This window comes from Bos indicus x Bos taurus, chromosome 1 (assembly GCF_003369695.1).
Source record: "Bos indicus x Bos taurus breed Angus x Brahman F1 hybrid chromosome 1, Bos_hybrid_MaternalHap_v2.0, whole genome shotgun sequence".
NCBI lineage: Eukaryota > Metazoa > Chordata > Mammalia > Artiodactyla > Bovidae > Bos > Bos indicus x Bos taurus.
The window spans coordinates 95,399,894-95,420,067 of record NC_040076.1 but is presented as its reverse complement, the minus strand read 5'-3'; the positions used below and the strand labels follow the sequence as shown (position 1 = coordinate 95,420,067).

The 20,174-nt window shown below is 41.5% G+C and overlaps 1 protein-coding gene and 1 long non-coding RNA gene across 3 annotated transcripts in view; one reads left to right on the top strand and one right to left on the bottom strand.

Moving 5' to 3' along the window:
• Window positions 1–20,174, bottom strand: part of PLD1 (phospholipase D1) — a 274,854-nt gene that overhangs the window by 6,203 nt on the left and 248,477 nt on the right. The gene's annotated exons all lie outside the window — the stretch shown is intronic.
• The window catches only part of LOC113892448, a 105,988-nt gene that overhangs the window by 63,366 nt on the left and 22,448 nt on the right, over window positions 1–20,174 (top strand). Inside the window, exon 3 of the long non-coding RNA XR_003511058.1 lies at window positions 4,810–4,919. This is a non-coding gene — a long non-coding RNA (uncharacterized LOC113892448). The remainder of the gene's footprint in view (window positions 1–4,809; window positions 4,920–20,174) is intronic.

Sequence of the window (20,174 nt, the reverse complement as noted above, 5' to 3'; positions counted from 1 at the left end):
CTATCATCTGGGTCATGAAGATCTTTTTTGTACAGTTCTTCTGTGTGTTCATACCACCTGTAATTGATATAGTTAAATTTAAAATCACCATATTGCACTTTATTTTCTATTTTTCCCATATGTTCTTTGTTTCCTTTCTTCTTCTACTTGTTTAGTTTACTTGTTTTATGTTCCCATTTTAGCTTCACAATTGGTTTATTATCAGTACTTCTTTAGTTTTTTATTGTAATTTTTATTCTTTGTTTATTTTTATCAATTGCTTAGGATTTATTTGGAAAAGACCCTGATGCTGGGAAAGATTGAGGGCAGGAGGATAAGGAAATGACAGAGGATGAGATGGTTGGATGGCATCACTGACTCAATGGACATGGGTTTGGGTGGACTCCGGAAGCTGGTGATGGACAGGGAGGCCTGGCGTGCTGCAGTCCATGGGGTCGCAAAGAGTCGGACATGACTGAGGAACTGAACTGAACTAGGATTTATATTACACATCTTTAGTTTACTATAATCTATCTTCAACTTTATGTATAGTATAAAATTTTTCATCCGCTTTTTGATGTCATTCATTTTAACTTTACATATGGTAGAAACTTTACAATTAAAAAATGAAAACTTGAAATGTTGTTTATATGACCCACTTAGTTCCCATTTCCAATGTGCTCTATTCCTTTGTTATGCCAAATTTCCACCTTCCTACCACTCTCCTTGAAGAACTTCCATTAACATTTCTTGTAGTGGAGGTCTGCTGGCTTTTGTTTCTCTGAAAAATCTTGCATTTGCCATTGTTTTTGAAAGACATTTTCAGTGAATATTAAATTCTAGGTTGACTATTGTGTTTTCTTTCTGTGTTTTAAAGGTGTCCCTCCATTGTCTTTTGGCTCATAGTTTCTGACAAGAAATGTGTTCTTATATCCTGCTGTTTTTACTTGGCTGCTCTTTTTCATTATGTTATTTTCTTTCTGTTTATTTTATTTGAAGTTTGTTTAGATTCTCACATCTATAAAATCACCATTTTTATTAAATATTAGAGATTTTCAAGCATGATTTCCTTAAATATGTTTTCATGCTCTCCTTTCCTCGTAGAACTCGAGTTACCATATGCTAGGCTGCTTGACATTTTTTCAAAATCTCTGTTTTTTTTTCAAAAAATCTTTTTCTCTGTGGTTTATTTTGGATAATTTGTCCTTAGTTCTTCATGTTCACCAATATTTTATTTTATAATACCTAAACTGCATCTAATTCTACCCAGTGTATTTTTATTTAAAATATTGCATTTTTCATCTCTAGATGCTCCAACTTGGTCTTTTTAAATTTCTTTTACTCCTGTTATCATTGTATTCATATTTTTCTTTACATTCTTGAGCACATGGAGCATATTTCCAACAACTCCTTTATTGTCTTTTTCTTCTAATTCCATCCTTTCTGTCACTTCTGCTTTTGAGAATTTTGCTTATGTTTAATTTTCTCTCTGATACTTGGTGCTAGCTCTTTAGCAAAATAGAACTACTGATAAAAGCCAAGATTCCAAAGGCTTGTAATTACCAATAAGTTTGTACTGGAAGGAGATGGGCCAGGTATCAAGTTTTGGGTGATGTCATGATTGTATCTATGGCTGCTAAGTCGCTTCAGTCATGTCCGACTCTGTGCGACCCCATAGACGGCAGCCCACCAGACTCCCCCATCCCTGGGATCTTCCAGGCAAGAATACTGGAGTGGGTTGCCATTTCCTTCTCCAATGCATGAAAGTGAAAAGTGAAAGTGAAGTCACTCAGTCGTGTCCAACTCCTAGCGACCCCATGGACTGCAGCCTACCAGGCTCCTCTGTCCATGGGATTTGCCAGGCAAGAGTACTGGAGTGTGTTGCCATTGCCTTCTCCGATATCTATGGCACCTGATTGCAAATGTTATGTACTGTGAACTCCAGGAGACACCATTCCCAGTACTGATACAACTTAGCCAAGATTCCTTGTAAGGCCACTAATGGTATGTCTAAAATCTAGACTCTTCATAAATGGGTTTCCCTACATGTGCTCATTTAGGCTTATATATATCCAGTGCAGTGGTGTACTTGACAGGGTTCTCTTTATTTTAGTGTAACTGAAAACATAACTCAAATTAACTCAGATTAGCTTAGGCATAAATGAGGATTTGTTGTTTCTATAACTATGCTGGAGAAATGACAGGGGAGCTGCTAGGACTTGGGTGTGTTTAAACCTGGGCTTTTTTCTCCATCTAATCCCTTCTGCTTCAGTCTTTACATTGGCTTCATTCTGTCTGATACTCTTTCTCCTATTACAGCATTGCAGATGGGGACCTGAAGCACAGTCAGGCTCCCATCTCTCTGTTTTATCACTACCAAGGGGCTGAAGCTCACCTTCTGTGATGCCAGGTAAAAAATACCCCAGAGAGAGGCTCAACTTACCTGATTAGAGTCCAGTGTCTACCCCCTGACAAAACAACTATGGCCAAAGAGATAGACCACCCAGACTGAGCCTTTTGGGGTCATGGGCTCACCTTTTTGCCTATCAGTGCGGTCACAAGTAAGCACTATGAGAAAAGAACAGCTTTCTTTGAACCTTATTATTAGATTGAGAGAGAGGAATAAAGAAGAGGCTGATGCTCAGGTACACACTTTGAAAAGTGGCTGTGACAATATTCATTTAAAAAATGAGATAGCCAAGTCTTAGAGAAGTCAAAGGACTCCTTTAAGGTTACAGAGGTAATAAGTGGCAAAGCTGTGATTGATGAGAGGCAATTATAGGAATTAAGAGGTCAGACCCTAGAATCAGATAGATCTGAGCCCAGATCCTAGCTCTGCTACTTACCAGTGTTGTTTAGGATAAATTACTTTACTTCTCTGCCTCTTATTTCTAAACTTAATATGGGAATAATTATAGTACTGTCTTCATTAGGGTAATCATGAGAAATAAATGAGATAATCCATGCAAAAAGTGCTTAGCATAGTACTAAGCATAATGTAATCACTGCTTAAATATTTGCCATTATTATTGTCTAGAGTTTGAACCTAAGTATGTCTGTTTCAAAGCAGCACCTGTGTGGTTTGTGAGACGCAGGGGAATCACCACAATTGCTTTGCTCTGTTCCAAGCCCCATAACTTTGGAATTTTTATAAATGATCTACAAACAAATGAAGTAATGAAGCCAGTCTTTATCACCACTGAGCAGGGATACCACTACCAGTCACTAAATGGGCTTGATCGATGGACTGGAAATCCAAACCAAGCTTCAGAAATGAAGGATTCCAGCCAGGAGACAGTCTGTCCATTTACCCAAAGAACTAAGATAGCCTCACAACTCCAAGTGCTAACATCATCCGAACTCCCAAAAAGGACTCAGGCAACTGTGGCCTGCCTGTCACTCACTCACTCACTCATCAAATATTTTTTGAGCATTTGCTATGTGTAGACCCTGAGCTCTGGTGTTTGCTATTTATACCCTATAGCTGATTCATGTTGATGTATGGCAGAAACCAATACAATATTATAAAACAATTATCCTTCAATTAAAAATGAATAAATTAAACCCAAAAAGAGTCTCTCCGATTTGAAAAGCCAAAAAGACATTGCGTTCTTAGATGGAGGAGCAGTCGGGGGAGGAAACCTAAACGTATATAATATCTGACAAGATTCTCCTTGAAACAAAGTTTGAGAATATTTGAATATTTGAAAAAGTTTTCCCAACAGTAATTATAAATGGAAATTAAGGGTAGTATCCATCGTTGCTAACTCATGGTGTATAAAAATATCAGTAATATTCTCTTCAAAGCACAAAATGTACCTTTTTACACTGAACAAACACTCTCATAAGCAAATTACAAAGAGAATATTTCTGGCAAAACAGATGGTACTACAAGTACCCGTGTGAAAGATCCCTCAGCTTGATAACCTGTGAAGAACGCCCATTATTCTTAATCACAGTTGATTGATAGGCATTCATTAATTATAATAATATTTTATAGATCCATGGATCCTTTCATCCCTAATTTTCAGAGTGCTTTACAACTAGTAATTAATTTCCCCAACATTTTAAGGACAAATTTAAAGTCAACTTCCAACAAAACTTGCACCAATGCTCAGAATATCTTATTCCGAAGTTTTAGACCTAAACTGTAGTTTTGTTGCCTGAAGCCTTGGAATGAGTAGCAACCAGTTCTCAAATTGTACCCAGAGGGAAACCCAACAGAAGAAAATACTTTGCATGCTGTGCAAGGAAGAAATCAGGGTGTGGGAAAGCTACAACTGATGGTGGCATTTGCAACTGGTTTGAGTCTTAGGTAAAACGGGAATGTGGAGTTATAGGAAAAAGGTCCCTGAGTCGCACTAAAATGCCTGCTATCAGCTTTCACTGGAGGAGAGAGGTACACCGTTGGGTGATCCAGCTTCAGCCAAGGGCAGGTTAAGGGGTTGTATGGTGGGGTGGGGAGAGCCCCGGCACAAAGTTCAGACTGGGCTGTCAGGACCGGCTCCACCGCTGCGAGGCTGTGTGACCCGGAGTGAGTCACTTCACCTCTCTGAGCCTTTATTTCTTCATACAGGAAATTAGTTTGGATTAGTTTGGAGCCATATGTCACACATGAGCAGCCTGCATGACGATGTTGGCTAGCAGCCCTGTTTTCTTTGGCGCACACAGTGTTTTTGTAAATGCCTATATTTCCGGTTTGCCCCAGCCCCCACCATTGCTTGTGACCTTCTACCCAGTGTTCCTCACTCATTTTTGTCACTTTCCAGAACTCTGTAGGCATTTGAGGTGGCAATCCCTAGGTAACATGATCTCTTATTCTGCTTCCAGCCCGGATCACCAGAGAATCTGGATCGTTGGAGGTTGATAAGACTCAACAGTCAGACAGGAGAAGAATTCAGAACTCTGAACCTTGGAGTGTTTTCCAGACTCTTCCATTGGTGAGCTGGTGGTATAACCTCCTAGCCCTCTTCCTGTAGATTCCTGACAGTCACACTGTCCATGTCAGTCACAGAATTAGCCTCTTCTATCTCTTTGTACACAGCAAATGATCGCACATAGCTTAGGTCCCTGATTTACTTTCTAATTCTGTCTCCTTGACTCTTCTCTTTTTTTGACCATGCAATATATGGGATCTTAGTTCCCCAACTAGGGATCGAACCCAAGCTCCCTGCATTGGAAGCATGGAGTCTTACCCACTGGGCCACCCTTTCCTCGACTCTTAGAGGTCAGCAAGAGGAAATCAGGCTTTCCAAGTGGCTCAGTGGTAGAGAATCTGCCTGCAATGCAGGAGATGTGGGTTCAACCCCTGGGTCATGAAGATCCCCTGGAGAAGGAAATGGCAACCCCCTCTAGTATTCTTGCCTGGAGAATCCCCCTGGACAGAGGAGGCTGGCAGCTATAGTCCATAGCGTTGCAAAAGATTTGGACGGGACTTAGCAATTAAAACAAGAACAAAGGAAAAATCACCCACAGGGCAAAGGAGCTCTTGTCAACAGGAAGTTGTGAATCAATGATGGAGGAAAGAGAGATGGGAAAGAAAAGGTAGGTAAATGCAGTGGGAGAATTTCTCCCCCCGCCAAACCCTCCACCCAGATTTAAGTTAGAGAGGGGTCTTAAAGGTAGGCTTTGAATACTCTAAACGGTTTCTAGAGCTACCTTCTGTAGATCTCTAAACTTCCAGCTCTTACTGCATGCTTTCCTAGTTGAGTAGCTTTCATTGAGCTCTCTGGGGGGCTCTCTTTCTGCAGAGGAATCTGTTCATGCTGACCCGAGGGCACACAGCTGCCGTGGGCCTCCGGAACACAGGCTCTTTGTACAATGCAACCCTGTATTGTAGAAACTTCCCCACACACGTTTGCACACAGGAGTTCTGTCATTAACGCAGTACTGGTCATGGGGTGGAATGCATGAAGGGTGGGGAAAATGGCTTCTTTCTCAAAAGCTTTCTTTTTATAAGGTTGGCCCCCCCTGACAACTTGGAATTTTCTTTTGTGGCTGAAAAAACATATTTCTCTTAAACACGACCCAGGCAGTTGCGTGTCCTCAAAGATCTGTTGGCCAAACAGATAACTGAGGCAATTGTTAAAAAGGACCCAACTGCAGATTAAAACCGAGCTGATTCCATGAGTCCCATAGGAATGTGGCTTAGCCTTCAACGTTCCTTTCTGAAATGGTTAATCTTCTTCCTGATCATGAAAGTAAAGTCTACTCACTGTGGAGAACAAAGGGAGCAAATAATCACCCATAACGTCACTACCTAAAGGTTTCATTTTAGCACATTTTCTGGAGAATTTTCCTGTGCATGCTAATATCTTTTTTAAGAATTGAGGCATAATTGACATTTAACATTGTATTTCAGGTGTATAGAATGATGATTCAATATTTGTACATATTGTAAAATGATCACCATAATAAGTCTAGTTAATATGGGTCACCCTATTTAGTTATAAAAAATTTTTTCTTATGATGAAGACTTTTAAGATCCACTCTCTTAGCAACTTTTAAATATGCAATATAGTATTATTACTAGAGCTTCCCTAGTGACTCAGATGATAAGGAATCTGCCTGTAATACAGAAGACTCAGGTTCGATCCCTGGGTCAGGAAGATCCCCTGCAGTAGGAAATGGCAACCCACTCCAGTATTCTTGCTTTGAGAATCCCATGGACAGAGGAGCCTAGCGGGTAATATTATCCATGGGATAATAAAGAGTCGGACACGACTGAGTGACTAACACACATAGAATTATTAACTGTGGTTACCAGGCTAGGTTACAGCCCTGTGACTTAATTATTTTATAATTGGAAGTTTGTACCTTTTGACTTTCTTTGCCCATTTTGCCCGCTCCCCATCTCTGGCAACCACCAATCTGTTTTCTCTATCTATGAGCTTGGTTTTTCATTGTCAGTAGGCTTTTGTTTTAATTTTGCTTTTAGATTCTATATATAAGTGAGATCATAACAGTATTTGTCTTTCTCTGACTTTTTTACACTATGCTAAATTCCTTCAAGGATCATCCATGTCATTGCAAATGGCAAGGTTTAATTCTGTCTTTCTTGCTTAATAGTATTCCTTGTATTCACCTCTTTTTATCCATTCATCATCAAGAAGCATCCATATCTTGACTATTGAAAATATGCTGCAATGCACATAGAGCGCATACATCTTTTCAAATTAGTGTTTACATTTTCTTTGGATAAATACTGAGAAGTGGAATTGCTGGGTCATATAGTAGTTCTATTTTTAATTTTTTAGTAGCTCCACATGGTTCTCCATAGTGGCTGCACCAATCTACATTCCCACCAAGAGTGCACAGGGTTCCCTTTTTCTCTGCATCCTCACCAAAACTTGGTATCTCTTGTCTTTTGATAATAGCCATTCTGACAGGTTGAGGTGATATCTCACTGTGGTTTTGACTTGCATTTTTCTAGTGATTAGTGATGTTCAGCATCTTTTCATGTACCTGTTGACCATCTATATGTCTTCTTAGGAAAAATGTCTGTTCAGAACCTTTGCCCATTTAAAAACCAGTTGGTTTTTTTGTTTTTGCAATTTATGAGCTCTATATATATTTTGAATATTAACTCCTTATCAGATATATGATTTGCAGATATTTCTTCCTATTTTCCTTTTCATTTTGTTGATGGTTTTCTTTGATGTGCCGAAGCTTTTAGGAATATCTTTTTAAATGCAGTTGAGATGATGCTAGTCTCATCTCTTAAAATCACATTTCCTTTTCAAGATATTATGAAATCTCTCATAGGGAGGATAGAAGGCTTATGTCATTTAATTTTTTTGTAATATGATTTTCAGTGGTTTAGCAGAGATGGGAACATTTGGTCGGGACCACAGAGTTTAGCCATTAAGGAAAGAGATTCAATACTTCCTAAAAAATGCCTTGGGTTATAGTTTTATTGGACTTAAGCTGTGGAATAAGATTTTAAAATTCTTAGCCACTCACATGTTAGATATGACTTCTAGCTGTCTGTTCAGATTCACCATTAATAAAAATACTCTACTTTTTATTCCTATTATTATTTCCTAACAAACCTCTGAGATTTGACTTAGAACACTAGATTTTATTTCTTTAATTAAATTAATTTAGTTCTAATTAATTAATTTTAGCTGTGCCAAATCTCAGTCGTGGCATGCAGGATCTTTAACTGAGGCATGTGAACTCTTAGATGCGGCATGTGGGATCTAGTTCCCTGACTAGGGACTGAAAATTGTCCCCCTGCTTTGGGAGCGAGGAATCTTAGCCACTGGACCACCAGGGAAGTCCTGGAACCACTAGATTTTTAAAGCAGACTTGGGAGCAGTGCCAATGTATTCCCACAAACCAAGAATTTTGCCCTGGGACTATAAATAAGTGGTCTTTATTGGGGGGAGCACACATTAGGGAAAGAGGAGTTATTAAGTGCTTTGGTGTTAAAAATAAAATGAAAAGTTTATGCTAAATGACCATGTGTTCAGGCTCAAGCTTGAAACAGACTGTGTAGCACCATCTAGAAAACATGAGCTTCAGCAAGAGAGCAAGTACCCCATACACACATTTCCCTTGTTATATCCATCTGCGCGATGAAGAGACAGCAAGATGAAGAGAAGTTGAGGAATTCTGCAAGACCGAGGAGTAACGGGAGCAGTACCAGGAGTAATGGGTCTTGCTCTGCTCCAGCCTATCCCATCCCAGATTCAGGGCATGGAGACCCCTAATGCTGCCACACAAGGCAGTTCTCAAGGATGCAGTGTGTTCAGGGCTCTTTGCCTCTGGCTAAAATGTGCATTGGAGCCACACTGATGGTTGCCTTTCCATAGAGTAGTTACAAAAATGAGCGTGCTTGACCCTTTTAACAGGTTAGGGTGGAAACAAGAGGCAGGAATGGAAATGAAAGGAGCCAGGAGCACAATTATGTGAACTTTCCCAAACATCCCAGGTAAATGGCATCTTTCAAAATTCTAGCACTTAATCTAGTCAGGCCATGGAAAACAAGCGATTTGTCTGAAACTGGGTGTTTACAAAATGGACCTAGCACTTAGAGAACATTAATACCTAAGAGCTTTGCTGAAATTGGTGCAGAACTCACTCTGCACAGTAAAGAGGGGGCTGAGAGAAGGTAGGGGACCACTTGTCAGCCCTCTGATGGCCCCTCATTCCTCAGAGTGGGGGCCACTGTGCCTCCTGCCCTGTGGCTTCAGTTGCAAATCTGAGGCAGAAAGCCTGCCTGCCAGAGCCTTGAGGATTTCCTGCCACCTGACTCACTCCTTTGGTGTCAACCATGGCTGGAGAGGGATGAAGCCAAGGTCCCACCTGCCTCACATGTTGGGCTTTTGCAAAGCCCCAGCAGCCCCTGCTCACTCGCACCATATTGCTAAGACCAGAGGATCCTGCTGTGTATCTGAACCCCTGTAGGTACCAATCTAGGGATCCTCCTGCAAACTTTTTTTCCCCAAGGACCTATTTATTTAGAAAATTGAAAATATGCACTACTCTTTGCTTATCACCAAAACAAAATCTCTTCATGGTAAGAGTTTTGGAAAATAAAAATATGTACCAGGAGAGAAAAATCAAAACACAAAACCCCACCCACTTACTAGAGATAGCTACCGTTAATACTTAATATCTATCCTTTTAACACGTATTTGTGTGTGAGTACACGTTATAGTATATTGAAAAGCAGAGATATTACTTTGCCAACAAAGGTCCGTCTAGTCAAGGCTATGGTTTTTTCCAATGGTCATGTATGGATGTGAGAGTTGGACTGTGAAGAAAGCTGAGTGCCGAAGAATTGATGCTTTTGAACTGTGGTGTTGGAGAAGACTCTTGAGAGTCCCTTGGGCTGCAAGGACATGCAACCAGTCCATCCTAAAGGAGATCAGTCTTGGGTGTTCATTGGAAGGACTGATGCTGAGGCTGAAACTCCAATACTTTGGCCACCTCATGCGAAGAGTTGACTCATTGGAAAAGACTCTGATGCTGGGAGGGATTGGGGGCAGGAGGAGAAGGGGATGATCGAGGATGAGATGGCTGGATGGCATCACCGACTCAATGGACATGAGTTTGAGTGAACTCCGGGAGATGGTGATGGACAGGGAAGCCTGGTGTGCTGCAGGCCATGGGGTCACAGAGTCAGACATGACTTAGCGACTGAACAACAGCAACCCACCATGCAGCATGCAGGGTCTTGGTTCCATCCAGTGATCGAACCTGTATCCTCTGCATTGGAAGTGCAGAGTCTGAACCACTGAACCACCAGGAAGATCCTTACAAGAACACTTTCTGACACTGCTGAAGATTGCCTCACAGTTAGAGACACCAACTCCAATGTGGTCAGCCTGCCTAGGAAATCATCTTGAGATACAGGAGGGACTGTTAAGCATCCTGCTAAAAACAAGTGTCTAGGAACTCAAAACATTCACAGGAAGGACTCTCAGCAATATACACAAAAGGATTCTAGGGCCTTATTATAAGAAACTTCATGCCGCAGAAAACAAAGCAGGAACAGTGGAGGGTCACACAGAGACTTAGCACTTGAAGCCACCACGTGCGACAGAAAAGTGCCAGGGCTGAGATATCAGCCAGAAAGAGCTGCTCATGGTTGGGGAGACATCCTGCTCAGTGAGGTGGAAGCAGAAGCGTCCACTCACTTTCCTTCAAGTGGAGCCATGCCAGCCAGGCTTGACTCTGTGACCTGGTGTCCTTTCCAAATTCTTCCTTCTGCCCAAGTGGAGGCTGGAGAGAACAGGCCCTCTGCCCTCTGCCCTCTTGAAGTGAGGTTTAGAAAGATGATGAAGTCTTTTCCAAGAACAAACAAGTGTTGAGTCAGCGTGAGGAAGCAAGTCAAGCAACCACACAGAACTAGAATCCCAGAGCCGGAAAAAGGGGAGATTGCTTGTCTAACAATTGGGTTTTCAGACTCTCCTAGATGAACATCAGACACTTCTGCTTCTCCACAGTTACAGCCCCTCCTACTGAACAGTAAGGCCAGGGACCCAGAGTTATCGTTTCTGCCCTGGTTTCGTTCAGAGCTTAGAACATTGTTGCTGGTGCTCCATGGCTGAGGGCCCAAAAAATTGTGCTTAGTCACATTTTCCAGCCCATATGGAGGAAGGTCTTCAATGAGTCAAGGCCATGTCAAGATGGAGCGGAATATTACATGGTCTACATAATTAACTTTGTCTGAGCAGAAATCTCTTTCCTAACTTTGGACTGAAGCCAGGCCAGCAGCTTCGACTGGGGACTTCCAAGGTTCCACCAATTGTTTCCTTGAAAATCATTGCTGCTTTACTCTCCCTTTGCTTACTCAGAGAACCTATTGGGGCTTGGGTGTCCATTATGCTATTCAAGGCGAAGGTTTGTAACAAAATTGTCATTTCATTCTCCTGTATTGTTACTTAAGCCACAGATATTATGGGAACAATCCGTTTCTACCCACACCATCACCCTGAAAACTTTGGGCTACAATCTAATCTTTCTAACTGGCCCAGTTTTAGAGGAGATAAAATGGACACTATTTTGTTAGAAACACAGCAATATCATTTACTTCTGATAGGCTTATTTAGAATAGGGGATGAAAAATCTTTCAGTTTTATTTATGTGGATCCAACATTCATTCATTCACTCATTCATTCATTCAACAACCACCTATTAAGCTCTGTCACTGTGGGTGTAGGAAATGCAAAGATGGAAAAAAGCACAACTCTGTCATCTTACCCCCTGGAAGGGAAATATAAAGTATAAGGTATGACAGATATAAAACATATAAAATATGCCTCCTTCACAAGGAGGCATAAAGTATAATTTAATCAGCACCATAAGAGAAGTAAATATAAATTCTATGAATTCAAAAGGAAGGAAGGGAGATCATATAATGTATAGAAATATCGAATTACTATACTACGCATCTGGAACTAACATATGCTGTAGGTCAATTGTATTTCAATGAAATAACTTAAAAGTGCAAAAGGACAAAATTTTAACTTAATTCTATAGGGAATTAAATAAAGTACTTCAATTTTTTTTTTTTTTTAAGAATAGGAAGTATTTAGAAGGATGAAGAAAGACTTTATGGAGGAGATGACATGTGGGCTGAAACTTAACAGCTACATGGGGATAAATGGAGGCAATTCCAGGCAGAGGGAACAACAGCATAAGCAAAGGCACAGAAGTGAGAAAGTATAAATCTGTAACAAACAAGGAGTCATTCTTGCACCATTTGGGTACAGGATACATAAAGGGGAGGATAAGTAGGACATAAGACTAAAAATAAAGGTCTGGTGCATATTTTGGAGGATCTTGAGTATCAGGCTAAGGAATTTGGATTTTATTCCAATAGCCACACGACATCATCAGAGTGGAGAGACAGGGCAATACCAGAGGGCGACAGTGAGGGATGAGAGGTGAGTTACTGGGAGGCACTACCGCAGGGCAGACAAGAGTTCACTGGACCTGAGTCAGGACAAAGCACACAAGCCTGGAGGCAGAGGCAGCATCCACAGAGCTCAGCAGCTGTTTGGATGAGGGCTTAGAGCCAAGGGTCTGTGCCAGTCATTCTCTAGGTCAGTACTTCTTCAGCTTTAGCACATCAGAACCACCCAGAGGGCTTGTTAAAATACAGATTGTGGGCCCCACCCTTGGAGTTTCTGATTCAAATCTGGAACAGAGTCCCAGAAACTGCATTCCTAGCAAATTCCCAGGAGATGCTGCTGTTGTTGGTCTGAGGAACACACTTTGAGAACTAATGCTCCAGGTCCTCCAGGCTCACTTTTGTGACTCTGGGGAAGCAACTGCAAAAGGACAAGGGAGGCAGGAGAGGGAGTAGTTAGAGTCATTACTAGTGAATTGGAGGAGACTTTGCTTGTCCTTTTAACTTACAGCCTTCCTGATGTCTGGAGCAAAAAATTAGAAATGTTTAACGTGTGCAAAGACATTTGTATTAACCTATGAGCTGGAGCACAGAAGCGCACTGATTTAGGGCTCAGGCATTCTGTTTTTCTTTGAAAAAGCATGTGTGCTTAGTCATTCAGTCGTGTCTGACTCTTCACAACCCCATGGACTGTAGCCCACCAGGCTCCTCTGGCCATGGGATTTTTCCAGGCAAGAATACTGGAGTGGGTTGCCATTTCCTTCTCCAGGAGATCTTCCCAACTCAGAGATCGAACTCAGGTCTCCTGCGTTGCAAGCAGACTCTTTTCTGTCTGAGCCACCAGGGAATCCCTAAGAATACTGCACTGGGTAACCAAATGCACAGGCACTGATCTTACGGGAAGGCAACATTGTGATGTAATGTTAGAATCAGCAGCCTTGAGTTCAAATCCTGACTCTGCTCCTCTGTCAATGACTTAATCTCTTAAAGTCCCAGTTCTTCTGTATTAAAATTGGATTAACAATGTGCAGTGCACTGTGCTGTGAGGAATAAATGCAGAAACCTACAGAAAGCACTGGGCACCATGCTTGGCACACTCGAGGCTTCCTGAATTCTGGCTTCCCCTCTACCTCAACCCTTCAGGGGTGAGTGAAGGGGGTAAAGCCTGTGGTGAAAGCCCTATAAGTGCCTCAGTCAAACAGCCCCTAGGAGACACCTAGGGTCCCATAGTTATCCTGACATGTCTTGGATTGGTGCTAGTGGTGAAGAGCCCTACTGCCAATGCAGGAGACATAAGAGACATGGGTTCAATCCCTGTGCTGGGAAGAATTCCTGGAGAAGGAAATGGCAACCCGCTCCAGTATTCTTACCTAGAGAATCCCATGGACAAAGGAGCTTGGCAGGCCATAGTCCATGGGGTTGCAAAGAGAGAGGCATGACTGAAGCGACTTAGCACACGTGTGCACATAGATATCTTTACAACTGCCAGCAGATGGGAAAATTCCTCTGCTAGGAGAGCACTGGGAAATGGAGTCTGAAATGGGAGATGGACACAGAGGGAGGGGTTTCTGAAACAAAGCCGTTTTGTCTTCTTTGGAATTTCACTCAGGCCAGGTGGCCTTGACCAGAGGAGTGTCCTAGAGGGCTTTTTGAGGCTTTGATCCCAGTGGTGAGGCTGTGAGAACTTTAGAAGATTTTTCAGAGTGCCCGCAGTAGAAAAATGAGCTGGTAAGCATTTTTCTCCCTCTTTTACCAGATAAATCTGATGTCATAACATCCCCAGACAGGAAAGCAGAATGCAGACTTGGCAGTGAATCACAGAGGGAAGAGTGTCTGAGACTGAGCCTGTGTCATGGGAACCCAGTGGCAAGAAGGCCCTGAGGCCCCCCACCCCTATCCGGGGAGAAAGGGTTTGGAAAACAGGCAGGCCCATCATGTCAGCCAGATGCATTGGGGACAGAGGGGAGAGGGAGCTGGAGGGGAGTAGAGAGTCACATGGTTCTCCTGCTCTGGGCGGATCAACCCAAGTACACCAGGTCATAGGTTAGTTGGAAGGTTAGAGCCGCACTCATCCATTGAGTGGGGATGTCCAGAGAGAGAGAAATGGGTTGCATTACATGACTTCCAAGATCCCCACTCAACTTGCCATTTGATGATTCTGTGATAGGAGCTGCCAAGCCCAACATAACTGAAGCTGCCCCCTGAGGGAGACTCCACTGATTAGTCACGAAGAGAAGAACATTCAGGTCCACCAAGCTCCTAACTGTGACTTGGCACTCCTCATTGTTTAAAAGTTTATGTACTTTCCCCTAACTTGATCCAGTGCAGATACAAAGGAGTTATGCAATTAAAATAAATGCCTTCACAGAAGACTATGATGACAAGGAAAGCAAAAAATGAAAGAAAAAAAAAGTGTAAGTGAAAGTCTTTCAGTCATGTCTGACTCTGTGAAACCCCATGGACTATAGCCCGCCTGGTTCCTCTGTCCATGGAATTCTCCAGGCAAGAATACTAGAAGGGGTTGCCATTTCCTTCTTCAGGGATCTTCCCAACTCAGGGATCAAACCCAGGTCTCCTGCATTGTAAGCAGATTCTTTACCATCCGACCTACCAGGCAAGCCCAAGCAAAGGAAAGGCAGGTCACAAAAACATATAACACTATTATTATTTTAAAAATAGAATGCAAAAAGACTGCAAAGATAGCTCAGGGTTAACTCTGGTGGTCAAATTATAGGTAATTTCTTCTTTTGTTTTATCTGAGTTTTTGAAATCATTTACAAATAAATATGTATTACCTTTGAAGTAAGAAAGGACAAAATAATTTAATTCAAAAATGTTCATTCTAGAAAATGCTTTCAGTAAATATGAGTATAAACTACATATGATTTTGTTATCTTCATCTAAGTATTTTCCACATTGTTAAAAACTTTCTAATTATTATTAACAGCTGAATGGTATTTCATCATATAATTATACCATACTTTTTTTTGGTCTCAGTCCACAATTATTGGCTATTTATATCGTTTACAACTATTTATTATTACAAATAATGCTGCAACCTATCTTTTTAGCTCATTTAATTTTCCCATAGATTTTATCTTTTCCCTAATTGCCTTTGCAAGATTGAATTTCCCTATACTCCCACACTCGGGTAAACATATTTCTTTATTTTTCTCACAATTTAGAGATAAACCCAGTGTACTTTAATAGGGGTCCTCTCTCACACTAAGACTTTCTTGTAAGAGTGTTAGGCATTTGAATTGTCATGACAATTGTCAGTCACAGATTTGAGCCTTAAAGGTCATTCAGTCCTATGCCCTTGTACAGGGAGGAAGCTGAAGCCCAGAGACTTAGAATGGCCAGCCCAAGGCACATGGTGAATTAGTGACTGAGCTGGAAAAGCAAATTCATGAGTATTTTTCATGAACTTCGGAGGATCATCAAACAATGAGAAGATAGATAGAGAAGACAGAATGAAAAAGACTTAGTGGTAGGAAGGGGAAGGAGAGTAGGATCTACAGGAGAGAGGGAAGGAGGTTGGATTAGGTGGGATAAAGAAAACTGAGACCAAGGACAAAAATGTAAAAAGAAAAAGTACATGAGAAAAGTTAACATATCTTTACGGCAGGGTTTCTCAGCTTCAGGACTATTGGCATGTGGGCCAGATGATTCTTTGTTGTGGGGACCTGTCTTATGCATTGTGGGAGGTTTAGAGCACCCCTGGCCTCTACTCATGAAATCCAGGAGCCACCAGAGCCCCCAGTTGTGACAAACAAAAATGTCTCCAGACAATGACAAATGTCTTCTGGGGGCGAAGTCACCCTGAGGTGAGAATCACTGCTCTCTGGTATTGTTCTCCATGACACACCCCTGGAGAAATACATCCCCCATTTCTGACTGCTGGAAAGGAATCTAAAACGTCTGAAAGAGGAAACTGGAAGCAAAACATGCCGCTGCAGTTTATAGAATGTCCCCAAACAGAAGGTTGTGCTGAAATGCAGGCAGAAAAAAATGGTTCAATAAAGCCCATTTTTCTGACTTTGAAAATGAGACAGGAAATACACAATTTGCTTCCGGCATGAGGATGAGTCAGAGAGAAACGAACAAGAGAAACATGGACTTAGCTTCTGACCTTTAGAAAGAAGAAAAACAATTTTATCACTAACTCTCCCCCCATTCAATCCTGGATCTTTGTGAGAATAAGGAAGGAAATTTCCATTAGGAAATCTTCTCACAAGGCTAATGAAACACCAGGAATTGGAAGTAACAGGTAGAAATGTGTTTGTTTTTCCATGAAGGACAAAGCAGAGGGTAGTATGAGTTAGATTCACTGATTTTAAAAAAAGAAAAAAAATCAGCCACTGTTCACTGAGCACTGTAGTGCCTGTTGTTGTTGTTAAGTCACTAAGTTGTATCTGACTCTTTTTCGACCCCATGGACTAGCCCAGCAGGCTCCTCTCTCCATGGGATTCTCCAGGCAAAAATACTGGAGTTTGCTGCCATTTCTTCCCGTCCCAGTCTCCTGCATTGCAGGTAAATTCTTTACCACTGAGCCACCAGGGAAGCCTTCATAAAGGGCCTTATATACACACTATCTCTCCAGAACCTCCCTTTAACCCTTGAGTCAGATCTTATTATTACCCTCATTCAACATACGAGGAGCTGAGTGTCAGAAGTTAGGTAACTTGCCTAAGGTCAGTCAGCCATGTGATGAGGCCAAAATTCAAAATAGGCCTGTACAATTAGCAAGGCAAGGCCGTCACCTCTTAGCATACCTTCCCTGGCCTCTGCTATCGACAGCCTACTTCTATAAGATTGCTATGCTGTCCCGTTTTAGGGTGTTTTCTAAGAAACTCCACAGTACACCACATCATGGTCATGAGCAAGAGTATGGGGCACTCCATGTAGCCTGAGTCCAACCTGGAGGCTTCTCCCAGGAGTTCACTTCCATCCTAAATATACAGAAAGATCAACAGAATATAGTACACTAGGTGCTGTCAGACTCCAGTCTCAGGCTTGCACCCATCCTAGTCCATTCCTCTGGCTGCCTTTCACAGAACACAGAGGCTGTCTCCCCCCACTTCAGTAATCCAGAGCCACAGCTGCCCTGGCACAGCTGGTCTACCATCTTCCTGGCAATGACACAGGGGCTGCTCTCTTCTACAAATGTGATTAGATAGAGCATTGCTGTCAGACTTTTTTTAAAGATTATTTTTTTAGACATAAAAAAGAATGAAATAATGCCATTTGCAGAAGCGTGGATGGCCTACAGATTATCATACTTAGAGAGAGACAAATATGATATGATATCACTTACATGTGGAATCTTAAAAAAAGGATACAAACGAACTTATCTACAAAACAGAGATAGACTCAGAGACAGAAAATAAACCATGTTTACCAAAGAGGAAAAGTGGGAGTGAGGGATAAATTAGGAGTTTGGGATTAATAGATACACACTCAGTTCAGTTCAGTTCAGTTGCTCAGTCGTGTCCGCCTCTTTCGACCCCATGGACTGCAGCATGTCAGGCCTCCCTGTCCATCACCAACTCCCGAAGATTAGTCAAACTCATGTCCATCCAGTCAGTGATGCCATCCAACCATTTGATCCTCTGTCATCCCCTTCTTCTCTCACCTTTGATCTTTCTCAGCATTAGGGTCTTTTCAAATGAACTCTTTGCATAAGGTGGCCAAAGTACTTGAGTTTCAGCTTCAGCATCAGTCCTTCCAATGAACACCCAGGACTGATCTCCTTTAGGATGGACTGGTTGGATCTCCTTGCAGTCCAAGGGACTCTCAAGAGTCTTCTCCAACACCACAGTTCAAAAGCATCAATTCTTTGGCCCTCAGCTTTCTTCACAGTCCAACTCTCACATCCATGCATGACCACTGGAAAAACCATAGCCTTGACCAGATGAACCTTTGTTGGCAAAGTAACATCTCTGCTTTTTAATATGCTGTCTAGGTTGGTCATAACTTTCCTTCCAAGTAGTAAGCGTCTCTTAATTTCATGGCTGCAGTCACCATCTGCAGTAATTTTGGAGCCCCCAAAAATAAAGTCTGTCACTGTTTCCACTGTTTCCCCATCTATTTCCCAGGAAGTGATGGGACCAGATGCCATGATCTTCGTTTTCTAAATGCTGAGCTTTAAGACAACTTTTTCACTCTCCTTTTCACTTTCATCAAGAGGCTCTTTAGTTCTTCTTTGCCTTCTGCCATAAGGGTGGTGTCATCTGCATATCTGAGGTTATTGATATCTTTCCTGGCAATCTTGATTCTAGCTTGTGCTTCATCCAGTCTAGCATTTCTCATGTTGTACTCTGCATAAAAGTTAAATAAGCAGGGTGACAATATACAGCCTTGATGTACACCTTTCCTGATTTGGAACCAGTCTGTTGTTCCATGTCCAGTTCTAACTGTTGCTTCCTGACCTGCATATAGATTTCTCAAGAGGTGGTCTGGTATTCCCATCTCTTGAAAAATTTTCCAGTTTGTTGTGATCCACACAGTCAAAGGCTTTGGCATAGTCAATAAAGCAGAAATAGATGTGTGTTGTTTTTTTTTTTAACTCTCTTGCTTTTTTGATGATCCAGCGGATGTTGGGCAATTTGATCTCTAGTTCCTCTGCCTTTTCTAAATCCAGCTTGAACATCTGGAAGTTCATGGTTCACATACTGTTGAAGCCTGGCTTGGAGAATTTTGAGCATTACTTTACTAGCGTGTGAGATGAGTGCAATTGTGCAGTAGTTTGAGCATTCTTTGGCATTGCCTTTCTTTGGAATGAAAGAAAGATTGGAATGAAAACTGACCTTTTCTATTCCTGTGGCCACTGCTGAGCTTTCCAAATTTGCTGGCATAGTGAGTGCAGCACTTTCACAGCATCATCTTTTAAGATCTGAAATAGCTCAACTGGAATCCCATCACCTCCACTAGCTTTGTTTGTGGTGATGCTTCCTAAGGCCCACTTAACTTCACATTCCAGCATGTCTGGCTCTAGGTGAGTGATCACACCATCATGATTATCTGGCTCATGAAGATCTTTTTTGTACATTTCTTCTGTGTATTCTTGGCCTCTTCTTAATATCTTCTGCTTCTATTAGGTCCATACCATTTCTGTCCTTTATTGAGCCCATCTTTGCATGAAATGTTCCCTTCGTATCTCTAATTTTCTTGAAGAGATCTCTAGTCTTTCCCATTCTATTGTTTCCCTCTATTTCTTTGCATTGATCACTGAGGAAGGCTTTCTTATCTCTCCTTGCTATTCTTTGGAACTCTGCATTCAGATGTTTATATCTTTCCTTTTCTCCTTTGCTTTTGGCTTCCCTTCTTTTCACAACTATTTGTAAGGCCTCCTCGGACAGCCATTTTGCCTTTTTGCATTTCTTTTCCATGGGGATGGTCTTGATCCCTGTCTCTTGTCCAATGTCATGAACCTCCGTCCATAGTTCATCAGGCACTCTACCTATCAGATATAGTCCCTTAAATCTATTTCTCACTTCCACTGTATAATCGTAAGTGATTTGATTTAGGTCATACCTGAATGGTCTAGTCGTTTTCCCAACTTATTTAATTTAAGTCTGAATTTGACAATAAGGAGTTCATGATCTCAGCCACAGTCTTGTTTTTACTGACTGTATACAGCTTCTCCATCTTTATCTGCAAAGAATATAATCAATCTGTATCTGGTGATACGCACTACTATATATAAAATAGATAAAAAAGGATCTACTATAGAGTGTGGGAAACTATGTTCAATATCTTATAATAACCTATGATGGAAAAGAATCTGAAAAAGTATGTAACTGAAGCACTTTGTTATATACTTAAACTA